This window comes from Cyprinodon tularosa, unplaced genomic scaffold (assembly GCF_016077235.1).
Source record: "Cyprinodon tularosa strain WSP-4 unplaced genomic scaffold, ASM1607723v1 ctg923, whole genome shotgun sequence".
Lineage (NCBI taxonomy): Eukaryota > Metazoa > Chordata > Actinopteri > Cyprinodontiformes > Cyprinodontidae > Cyprinodon > Cyprinodon tularosa.
The window spans coordinates 483,615-502,594 of record NW_024039700.1 but is presented as its reverse complement, the minus strand read 5'-3'; the positions used below and the strand labels follow the sequence as shown (position 1 = coordinate 502,594).

General features: G+C 36.0%; 1 long non-coding RNA gene across 1 annotated transcript; it reads left to right on the top strand.

The window, feature by feature from the left end:
* The first annotated feature begins 2,014 nt into the window (after positions 1 to 2,014).
* On the top strand, positions 2,015 to 5,635 carry LOC119776313. The gene is made up of 3 exons (XR_005279771.1): positions 2,015 to 2,119; positions 5,190 to 5,285; positions 5,586 to 5,635. It is a non-coding gene; the product is annotated as an uncharacterized LOC119776313 (long non-coding RNA).
* The last annotated feature ends 13,345 nt before the right edge of the window (positions 5,636 to 18,980 follow it).

The following is an 18,980-nucleotide window of genomic DNA, read 5'->3' as shown; positions in this document are numbered from 1 at the left end:
CATTGCCATAAATGGGAACTAGGAGAGTTCTGTCCTAGCTAAGAGCGAACCATTAATTGGACAAAACTTATCATGTGAGGTACAAATATTTTTCAACCATTTAAAAAAAAACATCAAACTTAAATTAAAATCAAGGTTCAAAGTACTTGTTCTCAACCATTTCTTTGTGCACTGGTGCTAGGACATGTTGGAAAAGAAGGTTGACATCCCCAAACTGTTTCCACAAGTTATCTTTGTATGCTGAAAACATTGTATGCTGACTCAATATAATCAGAGACTATTTCTTTTGTCCATATCTTTAAAAGTAAACTTGATAAATATTATGATATCATTATCCAGACACAAGATACAAAAGTAAACTTTAGATTAGTTAGATCATTTCCAATACATTTATTCAAAACTGCACCTAAAGCAACAAAGGTTAAAATGGAAAAATTGGCGATAACATAAACCGTCAAAGAAACACAATGATACTATCTAAAACAGAACCTTTAGATGGAAACATGAAAAATGAAAAGAGCTAATTATCTTCCGGATTAAGAAAGAACATACATCAATGTTGCAGGAATCCCCCAGACTTTTCAGTTTGTAAATCCTCAGGGCTAAGGCGCTGTTTAGTTTGATGGGGTGCTTTAAAACTCTTAAGAGCTAATTTGAAATTGTTCTCTAAAGGTTAATTAAGGTATCATGTTGGCAGCTTGATACCCTGAAGTAATTTATCATTTTTTTTGTGGGGTGGTTTGGCTTTTGCAAAGGAATCACAAAAGGCAACACAGATTGTCAGGGTTTTTGTAGTGTTTCATCTTGCATTATTAAATAAGTGTTTTTGAAGGCAAAGTTAGATTTTGATTTAATGGGTCCCCTAGAGTGCAGCAACTGAGCGAGTGTTCAAAAGGAAATAATTTGAGTTCAACAACTACCAGAGCAATATGTTTAATTAGAGATTTATACTCATTAAAGCTTCCAAGAGGTGGCTCGAAAGACGAGGAAAATAAGGTTTGGCTAAGAATAGCAAATGTTTATTCTGTCAATTAAATTTACATTTATAAAAAAATGCTCAACCACAAAGATAAATGTTAATTATTATTCCTAAAGCAAAGATTCTAATGGCTAATGTATGAGAAAGGGACTTCACAATGAACTTTGTTATTGACACCATTTACTGAAGCTGAAACTAAGCCTACAAAAATCTATTTTGTTTACTCATTAATAAGTTTAATGCAGTATGATGTGTTTAAAACTCTGACCAGTGACAGTTCATTATTCTCCACCAAATTTCTACTTCCTTATCACACCCTAGTCTATTATCCATAGATTGTGTTCCTGTGTCTATTTTATAAAGAGCCTTGAAACTTCTTACATTTTGATCCGAGCAAATTGTAAGGGCAACAGCACACTGTATTCCCCAACAGTGCTATAAACTCAATACAATTGCAGAGCTGTACTCAAAGCTGCCATATTGTTCAGGCACCACAAATGTTTTAAGTTCACTCAACTGGTTACCCAGTTATTGATTATTTTGACAAGATTAACTCTTAGTATATGAGTAGAACTGACCCCCAAACTCATTCCTTTCAAGAGTGGATTGAATTTATGTCAGACGTAATAATGACGTGCCAGTTCATTGGATAGGTTCATATCAACATGGCAATTAACCTAACAAACCAATATAAGAAAATACTAAAATCGGATATCCCAAATGAATGTTGGATGAACTATATGGAACCCTGAATGATTCATAATTAAATAAATAAATAAAAAATTATTAAATAAATACAATTTTGACAAATAACAAACAAATATATAATATGGTCATGAAATAAAAACAAGGTAATGTTATTATGAAATATATATTTTTATTCTTTAATATATTTGTGTGTTATTTATCAAAATGGTATTTATTTAATAAAGTTTGTAATTTATTTAATTATGAATCATTCGGGGTTCCATAGAACTAGTCTATGATCGATTGTGGTGAATGTAATCTGTTACAATTTGACATCGTTAGACTAGTTGTTTGCAAGGACTGCTGTGCACCCGGATGTAGGCAGGCAACAACATTGAGGAGATCATCAACAACACCAGCCTGCAAACCGTAGCTTCTGACTCTGCACAAAAGGTAAGAACGCGCTTGTAGGCTACTTTGTTTATTTATTTGTTTATCGTCTTCCAGCGGGCAGACCTCAGCTAAAGCGTAAGCTATGTGACAGAGACCTCCTGCGGGATATGTTTTTGCGAGTTAACTAAAGTTCGTTGTCTCAGCTGTGAGCCAGCTAGCCTTTTGCGCTACTTTAGTGGAACACAGGACAGAAAAACCGTATGGTTTTAACACTACCAAATATCTTTTATCATCCGTTTCTGGTGTTAAGCCTACTACTTTGGCCGCTGAACGTAGCATTATAGCCAGCCAGACGCCGAAGCAATGTTTCATAACTTGAGCCTATGATAGGAAGCCAAGTTGTATCCAAACTTGCCGACAATAGCCTAGCTTAGCATGATCACTGTCAATGGCTCTGTTCGAAAACCTAGGACGTGTCCTCCAAGGACGCGGTCTACCTAGACTGGATCCTTCGAAGTCCTTGAAAATAAGGAGACCGGAAGAGTTTAGGCTGTGAATTCGACCAGGTCTACCCTTAGGCGGGTTTTACCGCCGTATGATCTGTTGCTTAGCAACCGTAAACGTTGACACACAAAGCAGGAAAAGAATGAATACAGAAGTTTTCAAAACTGTTTATTTATTTCTTTTTTATTGTGAAGTGAACAAAGACTACACTCACAAGAATCCAGAATGGAATAAATGTTCCAACCACCGGGAGCAGGAACAAATAAAATCAAATGTAATGATAGAAACCTTAGTTAGTTTAATACCATGCTGCTGTCATTCTGTACATCTCTGATGTTGCTGCTATTTTCGAATATCCATTACTGTAAAAATGTCCATAGCTGCATATTGGTTATTTATTCCCCAGTTTTATATTGTTAAAACACTTTACAGTATTGTATTGTTTATATTTTAACTCTTCCCTATCATGTTATTCTTATACATTTTTCTAAGGTCCACATTTGTGTGACCATTTTCAATAATCCTCTGCTGCTGTAAATTTGCCCATTGTGGAACAATAAAGGGATTTTCTATTCTATAAAAGGGCTAGAAAGATATAAGTAAATCTAAACAATGTATGTATAAAAAATATATCTGCAAAATCTCTAATATTCAACAACAAAAAATACGTAGTTAAGCATATTGTGCAAAACAGCAATAAAAAGATAAAAATCCTATCAGATTTATAGTCCCCACCCTGCAGATATATTAGAATCTGTCCTTAAATTATAGCCAAACCCATTTACACAGTAACAGATTAAAACCTTTAGATAAATCAAACATTACCGCCACATATCTGACTCAATAACCATTAAAACAACTATTTTCATTCATTTCAGACGGAACTATTCACAGAGTTGTATTATATTAAACTGAACTTCCAATTTTCACCACTGTTCGGCGCCAAGTAACCTTTACTCTGATCACGGCTTGCTTGGTCTCGCAATGAATCCTGGGATATCCAAGAATACCGAGGATACATCAGACCCGTCCTTCAAATCGGGCAAAAAGAAGGACGCATTTTAAGGCCGCATAACGAGGACTCTTGGAATCCGACCAGACCTCGACGCCGCGCTATGACGTAATCGGCCTTCGAATCCGGTTTTCTAAGGATGCGTCCTAGGTTTTGGAATGTCTGAGAGCCAATGTCTGATTCTGATAGGCAGTGTTGGGCTAGCTACTTGTCCAGTGTAGTGAGCTAAGCTATCAGTTACTCAACAATAAATTAAGCTCCACTACACCAAAGCTACCACCTAAAGAATTCTAGCAAGCTAAGTTACACTAATGTGTTAAAAGTAGCTTAACTACATCAGAAGCTACTTAACGTTGTACCAACCTAATATCAATTCAAAATGAGTCTGATACACTGGTTAAAATATTTATTAAAGATCAGCCAATGACATAACACAGTGTAAAAATTGTTTTATAATCAGCATAATAAAAAAAAAACTAAAGTATTTACTAGTAGACAAAAAAATAAACAATCTGCTGTTATTAGAACCAAATTAAAGGTACTGTGTAGTGTTCTACACATCGAGACATGGCTATGAGGTTACATTCAATGGACATCTCTAGGGAAAACAAAACCCTACAAAAGGCATCTTATTTCTTTAGGGTCTCCCTTAGAGAAAACTTCTTCAGACCTCAATTAAACAGTCGATTCAAGTAACAAATGAAACTGTTTACAAAAAGGTGAAAAAATAAAGAAGCTAATTAAGAGATATATATACATTTATGTCTCACTGTATAATTTAATTTTTACCTACATATTTATTCATTGTATTTTGGGGGTAATTAATTGAATGCTTATTTATTTATTGAGCATGTATTTATTTATGTATTTATTTTTATATATGGGAGAGCTGTTCCTCCATACCTAAAAAATCTTATCTGTGCAAATAAGCCTTAAAACAGATTTATGTAAACATCCTGTCTGGTAAACTAGGCCATAAAAATACAATATCTAAGTTTGGCTACTGCTCTCTAATGAGAATATCTTAGTGGCACTCATCAGACGTAAGAAACTACTAATTTGATTATTTGCTTTGATGTCGCAAAACATCATACTTTCATAAAATCATGCAACATACTCTACCCTATCTGTGGACATTGTTATTTGCAAAGTAGGTGCTGGATAAACAAATAAAAGTGGTTTAATGTTGCTTTAAAGAAACAGACTTATCCTCACTAAAGATACCTGTAGCAGTTTCCGTTATCAAAATCGGACATGCTCTACAGCCAATAATATTTAGCAGTGTAGCCACCCCTCAGGAAGTGGTCTAACACACACACCCAGTTGTGAGGAAGTGCAACGATTTTAGCATAATTTGACCTATGGGTAGTGATGCCATGCTGCAGCAATATATAACTTAATGTCATTGTGTCCAATTTTCTTTTTGCATTTTCAGATTTGTGCAGAATTCCATCGAATAACAAATATAAATTTAAAGAGTACATTTTATTCTGCATTTGATAAGTACATGCCATGGCTAATGACGATGTACCGTGAGAAAGCGGCCCGCACTGGCAAAACTTCTGAATTGCTAAGAAACATCTTCCCATTACCCACAATCCCTCTGTCTTCTAGGAAGATGTTGATGTTAACAGCAGACGCACAATTGCTCTGCAGGCACTTCCCATCTTCCTGCGTGAAGATGCTGCTGGATTTTTTAAGACCTGGAATGTAAGTTTATGATTCAACTGTGTGTACTCTTTTACTCTTTCTTTTTCTTAGTTTTTGTTCTCTGTAAATATATTTTTTTCTATTTAACCCTCTGTTACTGCCAAAAGACAACAACCACAACCCTCTTCCTAGCCACCGGAAAAGCTATTAAATCATACTGTACTACAGTAATTCTCCAAGAATGTCATATTTGGGAATTTTACCTGAACTTTTCATTCACTGGTATTTCATAATAAATACACATGTAGTGTTTTTCATTGACTGCTCTACTCATTAACTAATTACTGTCATGTTCTTTAGGCAGAAGACATTGACCTGCCACACCTCTCGGATACAACTGTAGCTGTTCTGGAATGATAAAGTCTCCCTTGTGAAGTTTGGTTCTGCAATACATTCAATAGTTCTTGAGGGAGAGATTGTGGTATGTGATATAGCACAGTTAACAGAGACATTAATTTTGCTTTTTGGCTTGATTTATGCACTACATCTACAGTATCCAAAGAAATAGACATATACATTACATTTTATTCAGAAAGTTGTAATGGGTTTGGATGACCTGAAGCTGTTACCTCCGAGACTGCGTAGCCTTAAAATCGATCTGATGATGGATGAGTAAGCAGTCTGCTTAAAATATGTCGTTGTTACTACCAGCATGGTGATACTCAAGCAACCATTTTGTCTTTGTTTTTTGTTTTCGCTTTTTTTATTTATGTTGGCCTTTTATTGTTGGCCTATTATTTTTGGATCGGCCTATTATGTTGGCCAATTTTTTGTTTTTTGTGGATACAGAGAAGCCGATGTTTCAGAAGGCAGCTTTAAACAGACCTGCAGATTTATAATTGTTTTTGACTTGATCATTTCAGTGTTTGGCTTGAGGTCCCAGAGTTTCGTACGGAAACGCTTTGGTCTGCCTTGAAGTTACTGGGAACTAAAAGATCTTTTACGGTTTTATTTGCTGAATAAATAAAACCGTATTTATTTAGCATTTTTATTGAAAATGTGGTTGTTATTTATTTTATTTTCTGTATTAACCCCATTGCTGGGGACATTGTTCTGAATTCTAATGGAATTCATAAATAAATGGAATCTGCAGTAAAATTGTCTTTTTAATATTTTTTTGTTTGAATCATACAAATAAAATATATTTGATTTTGAGAAAAATTGCTAACATATACAAGCAATAAAATGTGTTTAAATACAGTTAAGTCAACTTAAAAATATAAAAGGCTGAATTGACAATGTTTAGGTCTGAGAAACTGAATGAGTCATGGTGATAACATGAATATATTATTAGGGGTGATAACTTAAAAAAATCAACTCCGTTTCCGGTGTCAATTTTGTTAGTTTTAACATTAGTTTCAAAATGATCAGGTTCATTAAACTTATCAAAAATTTAAGTAGTGATTACTTAAAATGTTCGTTTGTGAAATTATTATGTTTCAGTTCATCAACTTCCTCAAAATAAATGAGTGTGAATAACTTTTCTAGTTTAGAGTAGTAATTACTTAAAATGTTTGTTTGTTGAAATTATTTGTTTTAATGTTGTTCATTTGTCCAAAGATTTTAAGTGTAAAGAGCTTGTCTAACTAATGTAGTAATTACTTAAAACATCTTTTTCTCACATTATTCTTTTTAATTTTATCCTTGTCCTCAAAGATTTTGAGCACTAACAAAAGTCTAATTTTAAGTAGAAATTACTTAAAATATTCTTTAACATAGCTAAATAGTTTGAGGTAATCAGTTTCATCAAATATTTTGAGTTCATTGAACCTGTTGGGGTTTACAGTGCAGGCTAGAATAACCCAATTAAAGTCCTAGCCCAAATTAAACTGAGCAGTGGAAAGACTGGTAAATCAATGTTTACAGATGGTCTTTATTTGATCTGAATGATCTTATGCTGCTAAAATAAAAAGGCTGAATATTCAGCATCCAGTGTTTAAAGCTGGTAGAAACATACCTCGGCAATTGCTCAACTTAAGAGAAGTATTGGTAAGACTTACCACCATGAGCAACAGGAGAACAGAAGAGGAGGCTTTCAGGCTATATTTTGGGACTTACTTTCTGACAAGTACTACAACAGAATATGTTTTGATCTAGGAGGTTATGAAGAGTATGAACTGTGTGAGGATAAGCCAACTTACAATTAGCTTATCCTAACATTAAAGAAGCGTTACAGACTTTTCCAATGATACTGCCACCTGTAGTCAAAAGACAGAACTGCATTACTTGTTATCATAGCTCATGCTTGTACTTAACGTTTTTTTTTTTTTCACCTTACCTGGAGTTGCCATTGGTGTCTGAGTTAAGCTGGATGCCAAGGAAATCCACAAAATCCATCTTGCATATAACCCTTTGATTGTTTCCTTGGTAAGACCAATTTAACATGGACTCACTTGATATCACATTTGCAATACAATGCAGGAACATCATCCCAAAAGATATGAAGGAAATTAGGCTAATAGATGCATCGATGCTTAATTAAAAAGGTGTCAGTCTGTTCATTATACGATGTTTTAGTTGTAAAGGATAAGATAAGTCTATTTTAAAGATATTTTTCAGTAAACAAAAAAAACAATGTCTCCTTTTGTGTGTGTGTGTATGTCTATTTTGCCAATATGGCTCTGGGAATAGATGTCACAGAGCTACATGATAGCCCAACAGCTTTTCTTTCATAAAGCCCACCATTATTAGTTTTTTAAAAGCTGACAAACAAGCCTAATCAGAATCATGTTATTGTTAAGTTGCATTTAAACTGTAGTCTGAAAAACTCACAGCAATCAGCATTTAATGCTCATTTAATTACTATGTGGAAAGTCCCAGCATGGCCCCTTAGTTTATTTCTTTCTTTTATTTGGACAGAGAGAGTTAAGGTCGGGTAATACTTGACACACGCACAATCCGCACGTAAAATAAGCCATCCGTACGAACTTTTGCAGCTTTTATACTCTGTGCAGCTCATCTCGCATTTTTTAGAGGTTGTTAAATGGACAAAAAAAAACTTGCAAGGTCCCACTAGAAGAGGAAGTAGAAAGCACAGCCATTTACAACTTTCTCAAAGCCTCTTCGTTCTATCAAAGAGTGACACTCATTTCCATTTATCTTTGCATTTTTTAGTTTTTCCACGACCCATTGTATAGTGGTGGTATTTATGAGCTTTATCACAGGATGCCCCTAAATATTTCCATGTAGGAACCCTTGTCAGTAGCGCATTTTGCTCACTTACCATGTTTTTCACACCAATCTGTCTAAATAGTTACAGTACAAATATTCCCATGCACACAGTACAGAAATTCTGTCTGCATAGACAGCGAGCCGAGGGGCATGGAAGCCAGATTTTGACTATGCAGACCTTGCAGACATGCCAAGCATAAACCAAGCTTTATTATTGTTTATTTAAGCTTTTTAAATGAGTAGGTTTTTTTTCTTTTTCCTCACCAAAAGTAGTGTACAAACAGCTGTTGACATCCTATGATTTTGTCATCCAATAAATTTTGTTTAAATTGTAGTGCTATTTGCATGTATCCACCCACATGGTTCTAGGATTCATCCTGTGATATAAGCTTGGAGTAGCTCTGTCACAGGTTTCTGATTTAAGTTGGGATTCTGGTTGGTTAGCTCCAAAATCTTCTTACTTCTTAAAGACAGAATATACTTGTTGTTAATATGCAATTATAAGTTTTAACCCACAATTGTCCCCAATATGAATAACATGGGCTTAACTGTGGCCACAGAGTGATTCATCTTCATCCTTATTTACGATATAATGCCACCAACTAAGTTTATTGAGAACCCTTGTGACATCTGTTTTGTGCACTCTGAGTGAAAACACAGAGGCACTGCAGTGTTTTTCTCACGCTACGTGCACTCGTGTGTCCATTGTGAACTGGTGAAGTCAACACTGACCCTTACAAAAATACTGTTAAACACAACACACCACCATGTCCCCATGGTAGTGTGGGCTGTACTTGATGCCTCTCTGAGGACCCAACTTCATTTGTGTATTTGTGTTTCTGGACCAGTCTGCTGTTTACAGAATGACATATTATATTTATCATAAATGTGGATCTTAATTAATTACTCACCAGTGTGATGATTTAACGAATGTGTGCATAATTGGAATTCATGACATTTTTAATAGTTTTGACCAAATTACAAGCGAAAATGTGTTGCCTGGGGCTTTTTATGTGAACCCAGTGTTATCAATCTTAAGCATTCCAGGACTTGTCATTGTTCCCTTAATTACTTCACATCAAAATCCACTGCAACCAACAAACATTGTGTGCCGGTCAATTTTTTGAGTTTTAGTTGTTGTAAAGGTCAGAATCAGAGAGTACAATGTCTGTGTCATAAACATTTAATCATATGAGGATAAATAAAGTGACCATTAAAGCCAAATACTAACTGCTATTTGCCCAAGACATGCTGACAGTAATATGTATTTTTATTAAAGTGCAATGATCCTTAAAAAGCCAAATTGAAAACACATACATTTTAAAAGTAGGAACACCAATTATATCCCTAATACACGCTTTACTTACACATTGTAAATTAGGGAAACTCTCTGGATATAAAAAAATGGTGTATTACTACACTTGCAAAATTAAAAGTCGAAAGGTAGATTATACTAGAAGCAGCTTAGTTAGTTAAAATAAAATAATAATGATTAAAAAAAAATAAATAAAAACTCTCTCTAATGGTATGCCGGAGGTGGAAAGAGAGGTAAGATTAGAAAAGATAACCATGGAAGACACAAACACACAAAAGGTGTTAGCGGAAAAAAAAATAGATGTTTGAAGAGTCTGCACAGATTTAAGAGCTTAACCAATTTTAATATCACATTCTTATGGTCCAATTATATCCTTGGATCTTATCTACGTAAAGGCCAGATGGACTGAGGACCTGTCCAGGGTGTAACCTGCCTCTCGCCCATAGAGAGCTGAAGATAGGCATCAGCACTAAAAGGATTACTAAAATGGAATGGGCTCAATTGTTTTTTACAGGTCTAGTGAGACTTTTCTGTATGCATACTTCTGTCTATTTTATATATTGAATAATATGGTCTAGTTGTATCTCTTGCTTGTTGCATTTCTTTTTGCCCTTTAAAACACAGATTAAAAAAAGAAAATAGTTTTTTCAAAACTCTAACTCAAGGAACATCTCAAGAATTACCTTTAACAATTAAACCAATCTAGTTCTCTAACAACTACAGTGGCTATCGGTTTAATTTCCTATTTAAGACAAAACCCTAGTTTTCATCTTTGATGCCATTAAATATGACCGCTCAGCACCTTTCTTTGCACTAATACATTAGTATCCTCTGCTTGTAATTTACGGTTTTGATCTTGCATCAGCCTCACTGTTGCTGTTTACTGTCTGGGCACTATGGAGACCAGAGCCGTCTGTCGTTTCCTCTTGCCTAATATTTGAAACTGTAAGTCACTCGTTTCTTATAAATGTCACCTGAAATTAAACCTGTTTACTCTGGCCAACTTCCTCTGACGATCTTTATTTAGTTCAGATTGCAAGTAACTTTTTAAGCTTTTGGTTTTTGATGCAGTACTTCTCGTTTCTATATTGAACTCAAGTGCTTGGATCCTCAAATAACTATTTCGTTTATGGATGGCTGATAAGTTAATCAGTCAATCTGTCTTTATTAATGAGATGTAATTTATTTTACTTTCTGCAAATAATAAAATGTTAAAAAACATAAGGATTGATTTTTTTCTCAGTGGTATAATTTGTGATAATCTCAGAGATGATATATAGATCAATTGAAGAATGTAAAACTCTTCAAGAGTTACTAAAAGGGTGAAACTTTAAATATATCCCTCAGATAGATAAAAGACTCCAGAGAATGAAATTGTAACATTATATATCTGATTTCCAAGTATGTCAAAGTGTATATTGTGTTTACTGTACTGTGTTCATAGTAATTAAAGTTTTTGAAACTATATAAAAATGGATGTAGTATGAGTAGCCACTAATGCCACTACAGCATTAGTGGCTGTTTTTTGGACAGTAGGCTGACAGGAAAGGGGTTATGAAGCAGGGGGAGAGACAGCGGCAATGGATCACACATCTAATTAGAACCCGGGTCGGCCGCGTCAAGGACTAAGGCTTCCATACATGGGTCTGGTGCGCTAACCACTGCACCACTAAAGCACACCCGTAGTATGAGTTTTTGATAAGCACTACATGGCCAATTAATGACTATTTTCTTTTCTGTCATATTAAAGGATGCTCTCTTTCTTCTGTGCTTATAATGTTAAAAAACACACTTTTAATTCAGTAAAAAATATTTTTACTGAATGAATTCCCCTAAATCTATTTATGTTTATGTTTTACATACTTAATTTATGTGAACTGATTCCGTAAAAAGCAGTATTAGAGATTGAAGCAGTAATGAGGTTATTTTTTTGTCATGGCAGCAGTGTGGGGCAGTTCATTTGTTGCACAACATCCAGGAGACCATTTTTCTTTGACAAGGTATTTGTTATCCAGATGCTTTTCTTGTTCAGTTGTTGGTTGGGGTGATGACTTCATGGTGTTTCTGTCCTGTTTGAAAGGCTGTAAATGACAGGTTGCTCAGGTTTTCCCTCTTTCCCTCTTAGAGTTAAATTGTTTGGGAACTTTTTTCAGAGGACACACTATAAAACCATACAAGAGAATACACCTTAAATGCAGAAATCCCTACACATCTAACATTTAGACTGGATTCCTGTCCTTAACTCATTATGCAGACATCATATGAGAATTAATTTGGGTTGAAAATTTACAGTCACAGTTTTGCAAATTTCAGCTTACTAGTACTAAATCTGCAGCCATTGACAAACCAGCTATGGGAAATTTAAATCATATTTAAAAACAAGATAAGGAGAAATTAGAAAAACACAGACTGTTCCTTTTCATCTTCAGTAAATCCAAATCTGTGGCTGTGAATGTGCCGTTTCAATTTGCAGCCCCTTGAGACCTCTACAGGTGATAAGCACTGCCCCTGGCTTGTGAACAGCTTCATCTGTGACGCACTGATCTGCCCTCTTAGACTCTGATTAAGCAGCTGTCTTGTTGTCCACCGTTGTTATTTCTGTGCCAGAGCTGCCTCTGCAGATTCTCTCTCAAATGTCTTGGGTAAAGACAAAGCATGACAAATGCTGTTTTGGTTGCAAGCGAGCACCCAAGCTGCCAAGCTGGTTTTCAAACCTTGGACATAAAAACAGTCCATCCAAAACATTCGATATTCACAAGAGTACAGTATACTTTGCTTGAATGAAAACAATTGTCAGTAAGGCTAATAATGTACTGCAGATGCCTTGTCTTTAAAGTAGTAAAAATGCCAATTTTAATTCCTTGTGGAGGCATTCCTAAAGCTCAAAATGTATATATTTTGACATCAATGTATCTAATTGAAATTTGATTACATCGACAAACAAAAGTAGCCAATGAGGTTGAAGAAAGGGGATGCAGGGTTGTAAATATTGTTCAATCCTCTAAATTCCTCTTCAGTTTATAGAGATTATGTACACAACAATCCAGGTGTTTGTTGACAGCCCTATAGGTTTGTTAGCGATCTTGAGTGAACAAAGGGCACATCATAGTGCCACCATAAACCAACCCATGTTGGGCTACAGTATAAAACCTCGAACTCAACGCTATTCCTGACATTTTGAATTGAAAAAGCTTCCTGGATGGCAAGTGAATTGCCTCAAACTTGGAAACCAAGTCCAATGGATTATTTTTTATTCTTTAGGAATGTCTATGACCTGGATGACCGAGAACCTTTAACAGCACTTTGTTTGTTTTACGAAGTTTTGACATTTTAGGCAGAACATTTATAGATGCTACACTCAAATGTCAGTTCATATTTTTTTTTTTTTTTTTTTTTGCACCATTATTCCCAAAACATACAGAAACTTCCTGGATAATTGACTCATCTGACTGTCTGTATGGATCACTAAGAGACAGTGGAGCTATAAACCTTTGATGCTTTATGCACAAAAAGAATCAGGTCTTACTGTGATCTTTGTTGCTCACTGATTTAATAGGTGGATGTATGATTGTGCTTTCATTGCTTTCTCTGCTGTTGTTTATTGCCTGTCGCATTTTTCTCATCATTCAGAATTATTAATGCTCTTCTGCTCTCATGGCTGCTGAGAGATGACTGACAGGTGCAGGAGGATTTGGCAATTTAGTGATTTGGATTGGACCCAATAAATGTTATGCCTAGAAACCTGTTGGCAGAGCAGGGCTCAACGAATTTGTCCAATCATACTCACTAACAGGGCAGCTGCAAAGGAAGAAGAATTTAGGAAACATACTAGAATGTACTATTATTGACATGATCTGCCACTCTGCAGTTTTTGGTTAGGTGTAGGTTTTAATTTTGGTTTGTCAGTTATGCTTTATTTTGTGGTATTCTGTATTTTCAAGATTTATATAATTTTTGCTATTATTTATTCCTTGGTCTAGTTTCAGTTAGTTCTTCTTTTTCTTGTCCTTAGGTTATGTTTTCGATGGCTTCAGTTACCCCCAATCTCTTCTCTTATCCTTTAATTTCCCCCTTGGTTATTCCTTATTTTGTGGTCATTAGCCTTATTTAACTCCCCTTCTAGTTACAATTAAACCCTATTTTCCCTGGTTGCTCTTGATTGCCCCCTGGTGCCTGTTTCCTTTCCCCTTAGCTCCTTTAGTTTTGCTTCTGTCCACACCTGCTCACAATTAACTGATTACTCCTCTCTTGGTTCTGTCTCCCATATATACTCCTCCTCTGCAGTTCATCAGTGCTGGTGTTTCTTCACCACCTACTCGTGTGTTTTTCCCTGGTGTCTCCTTGTTTTTTTTGTTTCCTGTTTATTTGTTTTTGGATTTATGCTTGTTGCTTCATTAAATCAGCAAAACTCATCTGGTCAATTCAAGATACTTTCTCGTGTCCTCATTTTTTTTGACTTAATACAACAAATGCAATGTCAATGACCACTACAAGGTTCTCTTTTAATTTGGACTTCAATTTTGCCATTTTTGAGGATCCTTTGTAAAGCTTGCACCAAAGCCGATATTTTTTGGTCCCTTCTCTGTTTGAAAAAGATAGAAAGATGTTTTATCTAAACCCCAGGTATGACTTCTCTAACCATAGGAAACACAAGACTTCAGTAGCAGGACAAATTTTACAGAAGCCTATTTATATACAGTCAGAACTAGTCATTACTACGCAGTTGTTTACCCCTGCTACAATGGTTGTCAGGTGCGATAACCCAAATGTATGATGTCATGCGATGCTATCTATAAAAACTGCATGTACATTTTTTTTGTAATATGATTGATGATGCATCTCTACCCCACAGGATGTATGGATACATATAGATAAGTAGACAACAATATGATTGGAGGATAATGGATATTGTACAAAGAGCAGATCATTGCACACTTTTTAGTTTAGTTTTTTAGTTCAGTATGTTTATTCAGAGATAGAACTTATTGTAATGAGCAAGGCTGTTTAATGTAGCCATACAACTTTGAATTGCTGTCTATATTTGTAAATTATAGAGGAGAAGTGTCCAAATATTCTCCCTACATGTTTTAGATGTGCCCTTACCTCAGCTCTCTTCATTTCCACTAACAGCTGAGTAACAGCCTTTTGCTCAAATGATTCTTGTATCCTGGGAGACACAGTAGTTCACAGGCTTTGGGGGCATCTATATTGTCTTCTAAATCCTATGTGTTCAAGGAGGAAAACATGGGGGGAAAAAATAGGGCAACTTCCCTTGGACTGATTTTTAACATCCCGGTTCTGGTGTCACTCCTAACATAATCATTATTCTGCTGGGAGACTTCAACCCCCAGGAGGGAAATAACAGTGACATCTGGAAGGATGTGATTGGGAGGAACAGACCCCCATCTGAGTGCTGTTTCCTAACTGGACTTCAAGTCATGGATTGTCCAAAATGAACACAATAATGAAGAATAGGTATGTCCATCGTTGCACTTGGCACCAGGTCACTCTAGGCTGAAAGTTAATTATGAACTTTGTAGTTGTATCTGTTGTCCTTTGCATATCTTGGAGTCTTGGCTTAAGGGATTGGCCGAGCTTTCCATCAATCAGTACGTTTTGTTAGTTGGTTATACTGGAAGAGGCAAATTCCTGGTCCTGGGAGGTCTTATGGTAGGCAATGTAGAAAGAATATCTCTATGCCCCAAAGGGAATCTGGCTATCTTTTCTGCGTCTCGGATGGGGAAGCAGGAGTTTTCTAAAACCATTACAAGGTTCTGACTTTGAGAATCTCCTGAATCTGCCTGACACCTTACCAAACAGTAGCAGAGACAAGGTGCTCAGAGCTGGAAATGTTCAGCACTCAGGCTGAAGTAACCAGGGTAGTCAAAAATCTCCAAGCTAGAAAAGCTGGGGATAAATAAGAGCCACCTTGAGTATCTCAGATCGCAAGATATTGTTTGGCTATTATGCCTGACATGTCTCTTCAATATTGCAAAATGGGGCAAGTGCCCCTGGACAGCAGGTTGGGGTGGTAGTTCTTCTCCATAAGAAGGGAACATCACTTCTCAGCCTCCACAGAGGCCTATGCCAGGGTGATGAGAGGAGAATCAGGCTGATTGCAGAACCTGGATTTTAGGAGGAGCGGTTGTTTTGTCATCCTAGCCATGGGAAACTGCACCAGCTCTTCACTCTCTGTCTCTGTATAGTGCTCAAGCATGATGTACTACAATCAATCCATAGATTATATTGTAGCACATCTACACATTCATTTTTTCTATGAATTTACCCGCAACTGAATGGGTTTAGAGTCTCCTGGTGACATAATATATAGCTTTTCTTTTTTATCTGAGCAAGACTCAGCATGTAGATGTGTCAAGACCAAAAAGTCCATAAAGGGCGGAAAACTAGATCAAAAGTGAAAATTTTGAACTTTTTTTTTCAGTTACAGTGTGATTTATATTATGCAAGTTATTTCTAGTTATATTTAAGCACTGCTGTATTTTTTGGTTACTTTCTGTTGCCCCCTTGTGCCAGATCCCTTCTAGATCCTTCTGTCAACACCTGCTCCCAATCAGTTTACTCCATTCATTGTTCCATTTGGGATATATACTCCTCCTGTGCAGTTACTGTTTGGTGAATTCTCCTCATTCCTTCCTCCCATTGTTGCTTAGGTTTATTCCTCCCCATTGTCACCTAATGTTTGGTTCCTGCTTTCCTTGTCTATCAATTCTGGACTATGGCATCTGTATTCTTACTTCTTGATTAAATTTTGCACCCTGCCTCTTGCCAATAGACTGCCGGAGATAGGCACCGGCCCCACCACGACCCTGACAAATAAAGTTAAGTGATCTACAGTGTCAAATCCTGCACCTAATCAAAATAATAAAAACTAAAATTTAAGATAAAAGGGACAAAGTTAGGAAAAAACAACTTTTAAATCAGAAATTCCACAGAATGAAAACATTTACGTAAAGTTTTTGATAACAACATAGATATGTGTTTATGCAGAAACAATTTAACAGAGATGCATATCGAGTGATATTTTTCAAAGGCTTTTCTCACAAAATCTTACTTTACCATTGTGAGTAGGACTGGGAAATAAAGGTTTAATAAGGAAGGTTTATGGGAAAGTGGCTCCCTTTTTTCCTTTTTGCTCCTCTAAGTAATTTGCTTTTATCTACATCTACAATAACAAAGCCGGCAATTAGCCACTCTAACCTCAGCGTGCAGAGAAGGGAAAGAAAATCCTCTGTGGTTGCTGTTTCTTGGCCGTAGAGCATCCACACAGGTCGGTTCACATAACCTCAGCTTGGAGCAGAGGAACAGTTCTCTCTTTCCTTCACTGCCATGTCTGGTTGCTGTTTGATGCAGCTATTTATTCTGTATTGGCTTGGCACTTAGCATTTTGTCATGGGAGTGGGTTTGGGCATTTCAGAAAGCATACAGAGTCAATTTTTCCTGCTGGAAAGTTGGCAGATGAATAAACCTTCAGTCAGTCCTGTTAGTCTGAAGAAAGTTTTAACCTCACATTACAATATCAATACATCTTCTTCAAAGGAGCCACAATGGATGAAAGGGGTATTCATCTCCTTAGTTTAAGACACTGATCTCCCATTCGTCCTCTTGGTATCACTCAGTGACTCAGTAAAATAAGATTTAAGACATAATAAGTTTAAACCTACTGGATTGGAAGGGACAGGATGAATTCCTTATTGGATTTTTTTTCAGGGCTGTGTAGCTTACTACATATAGTTCAAAAGTCTTTGAAGGTAAGGGAAAGCGTAGAATCATACCTTATATCTATACATAGCTATGTGTACGTGTGTCCAACACTGTGTGGTGTCTCTCATGATTCATCATTATATTTAAGTGGAATAGACAAGTCAGACAAAGTGCATCTAAAAATAGTCCAGGGATGTTCATTGACATTCAGCATGGCACCACTCCAGATCTAATGGACATGTAGAGGCAAAAACTAAATCCACCCGGGCTTCATTTCAATTCTATATCTAAAACAATTACGTACCAGCACTTTGTATAATCAAGGGTCCACAAAAGTCAGGAGAGGAGAAGCAGTAAGACATTGTTTCAATTTTCTTTGGGTTTAATGTGCTGCTAAAGGAAAACATCTGGTTAAACTTCAAATATCACACAAAAACTGAATTTGTATTGCTTTTATTAGTTTGTTACTACGATACCTTTAATATCGACACTGTCAAAAAAGACTTGACTTAAAGTGAGGGATTTAATATGTTTTTAAACAGACCACCTGCTCTGCAGAAGCAGGTTTTTATTCAGAATGCAGACATGAATGGGGACACATTGCCTTAGCTGTGTCTTCTTCCTTTTTATTTACAATGAAAATTAAACAGAAATCAGAATATTAATGGTACAGATTGTCCCTTTTTTTGCATTTGATTACTTTTGTACTTCCTCTTAAATATATGTATTTATATAAAGTTCCTCACAATGAAAAGGGGGGATTTAGTTTTGGTGTCGCGATTCATACCGACATCAACAGATGTTTTCTTCTCTTCCCCTGGGTGTTTTTTAGTCTCTGCATCTGTCTTTTTCTGTTAGCTTTCCTAGTGCAGATATTTCTTATCTTCTCACAGCCACACTGCAGTAGACCTATGTTGTCTTGTCTTCACACTGCACAATACTGGATTATTGTTTTTTGCCAGTGGTGGATTACTGAGCAAATTTACTAAATTCCTTTCAGTCTTAGATTTAAAGTACTGTAATTCCTGCAACCCGAATGATTTTTCGTTCTAAATATTGTGTGTTAATTTTTTGCAAAGTTGTTCATGGTTTATCAGACTGGATCGAGAGTATAGCTGAACATCAGCAAACATATCCAGCAAAAGATTGCTAATTGGATTTAGGTCTTGACTGTAGGCCATTTTACTGAATATATTCTTAAAAACATTCCAGTCTACTGGAATGTTTTTCCACACTCTGGCTCTTTGTCAAGTTTTTTTATTTTTTTATTTTATTTTTTTTTTACTGCTTGAAAGTGAATTCCAACCCTGGTAGGAATTCTCATTAAAGGATTGACCTTTATTTGGCTCTGTTCACCTTCCCAATCACCTCTGACCAGCTTCTTTTCCCCTATGAAAAATGCCCATAGGAGGGCTGCCTTTCTTTTTTTTTTTGTGACTATAGACTTGAATCGAAAATTTTTTATAGACTTTTACACACACACTCAG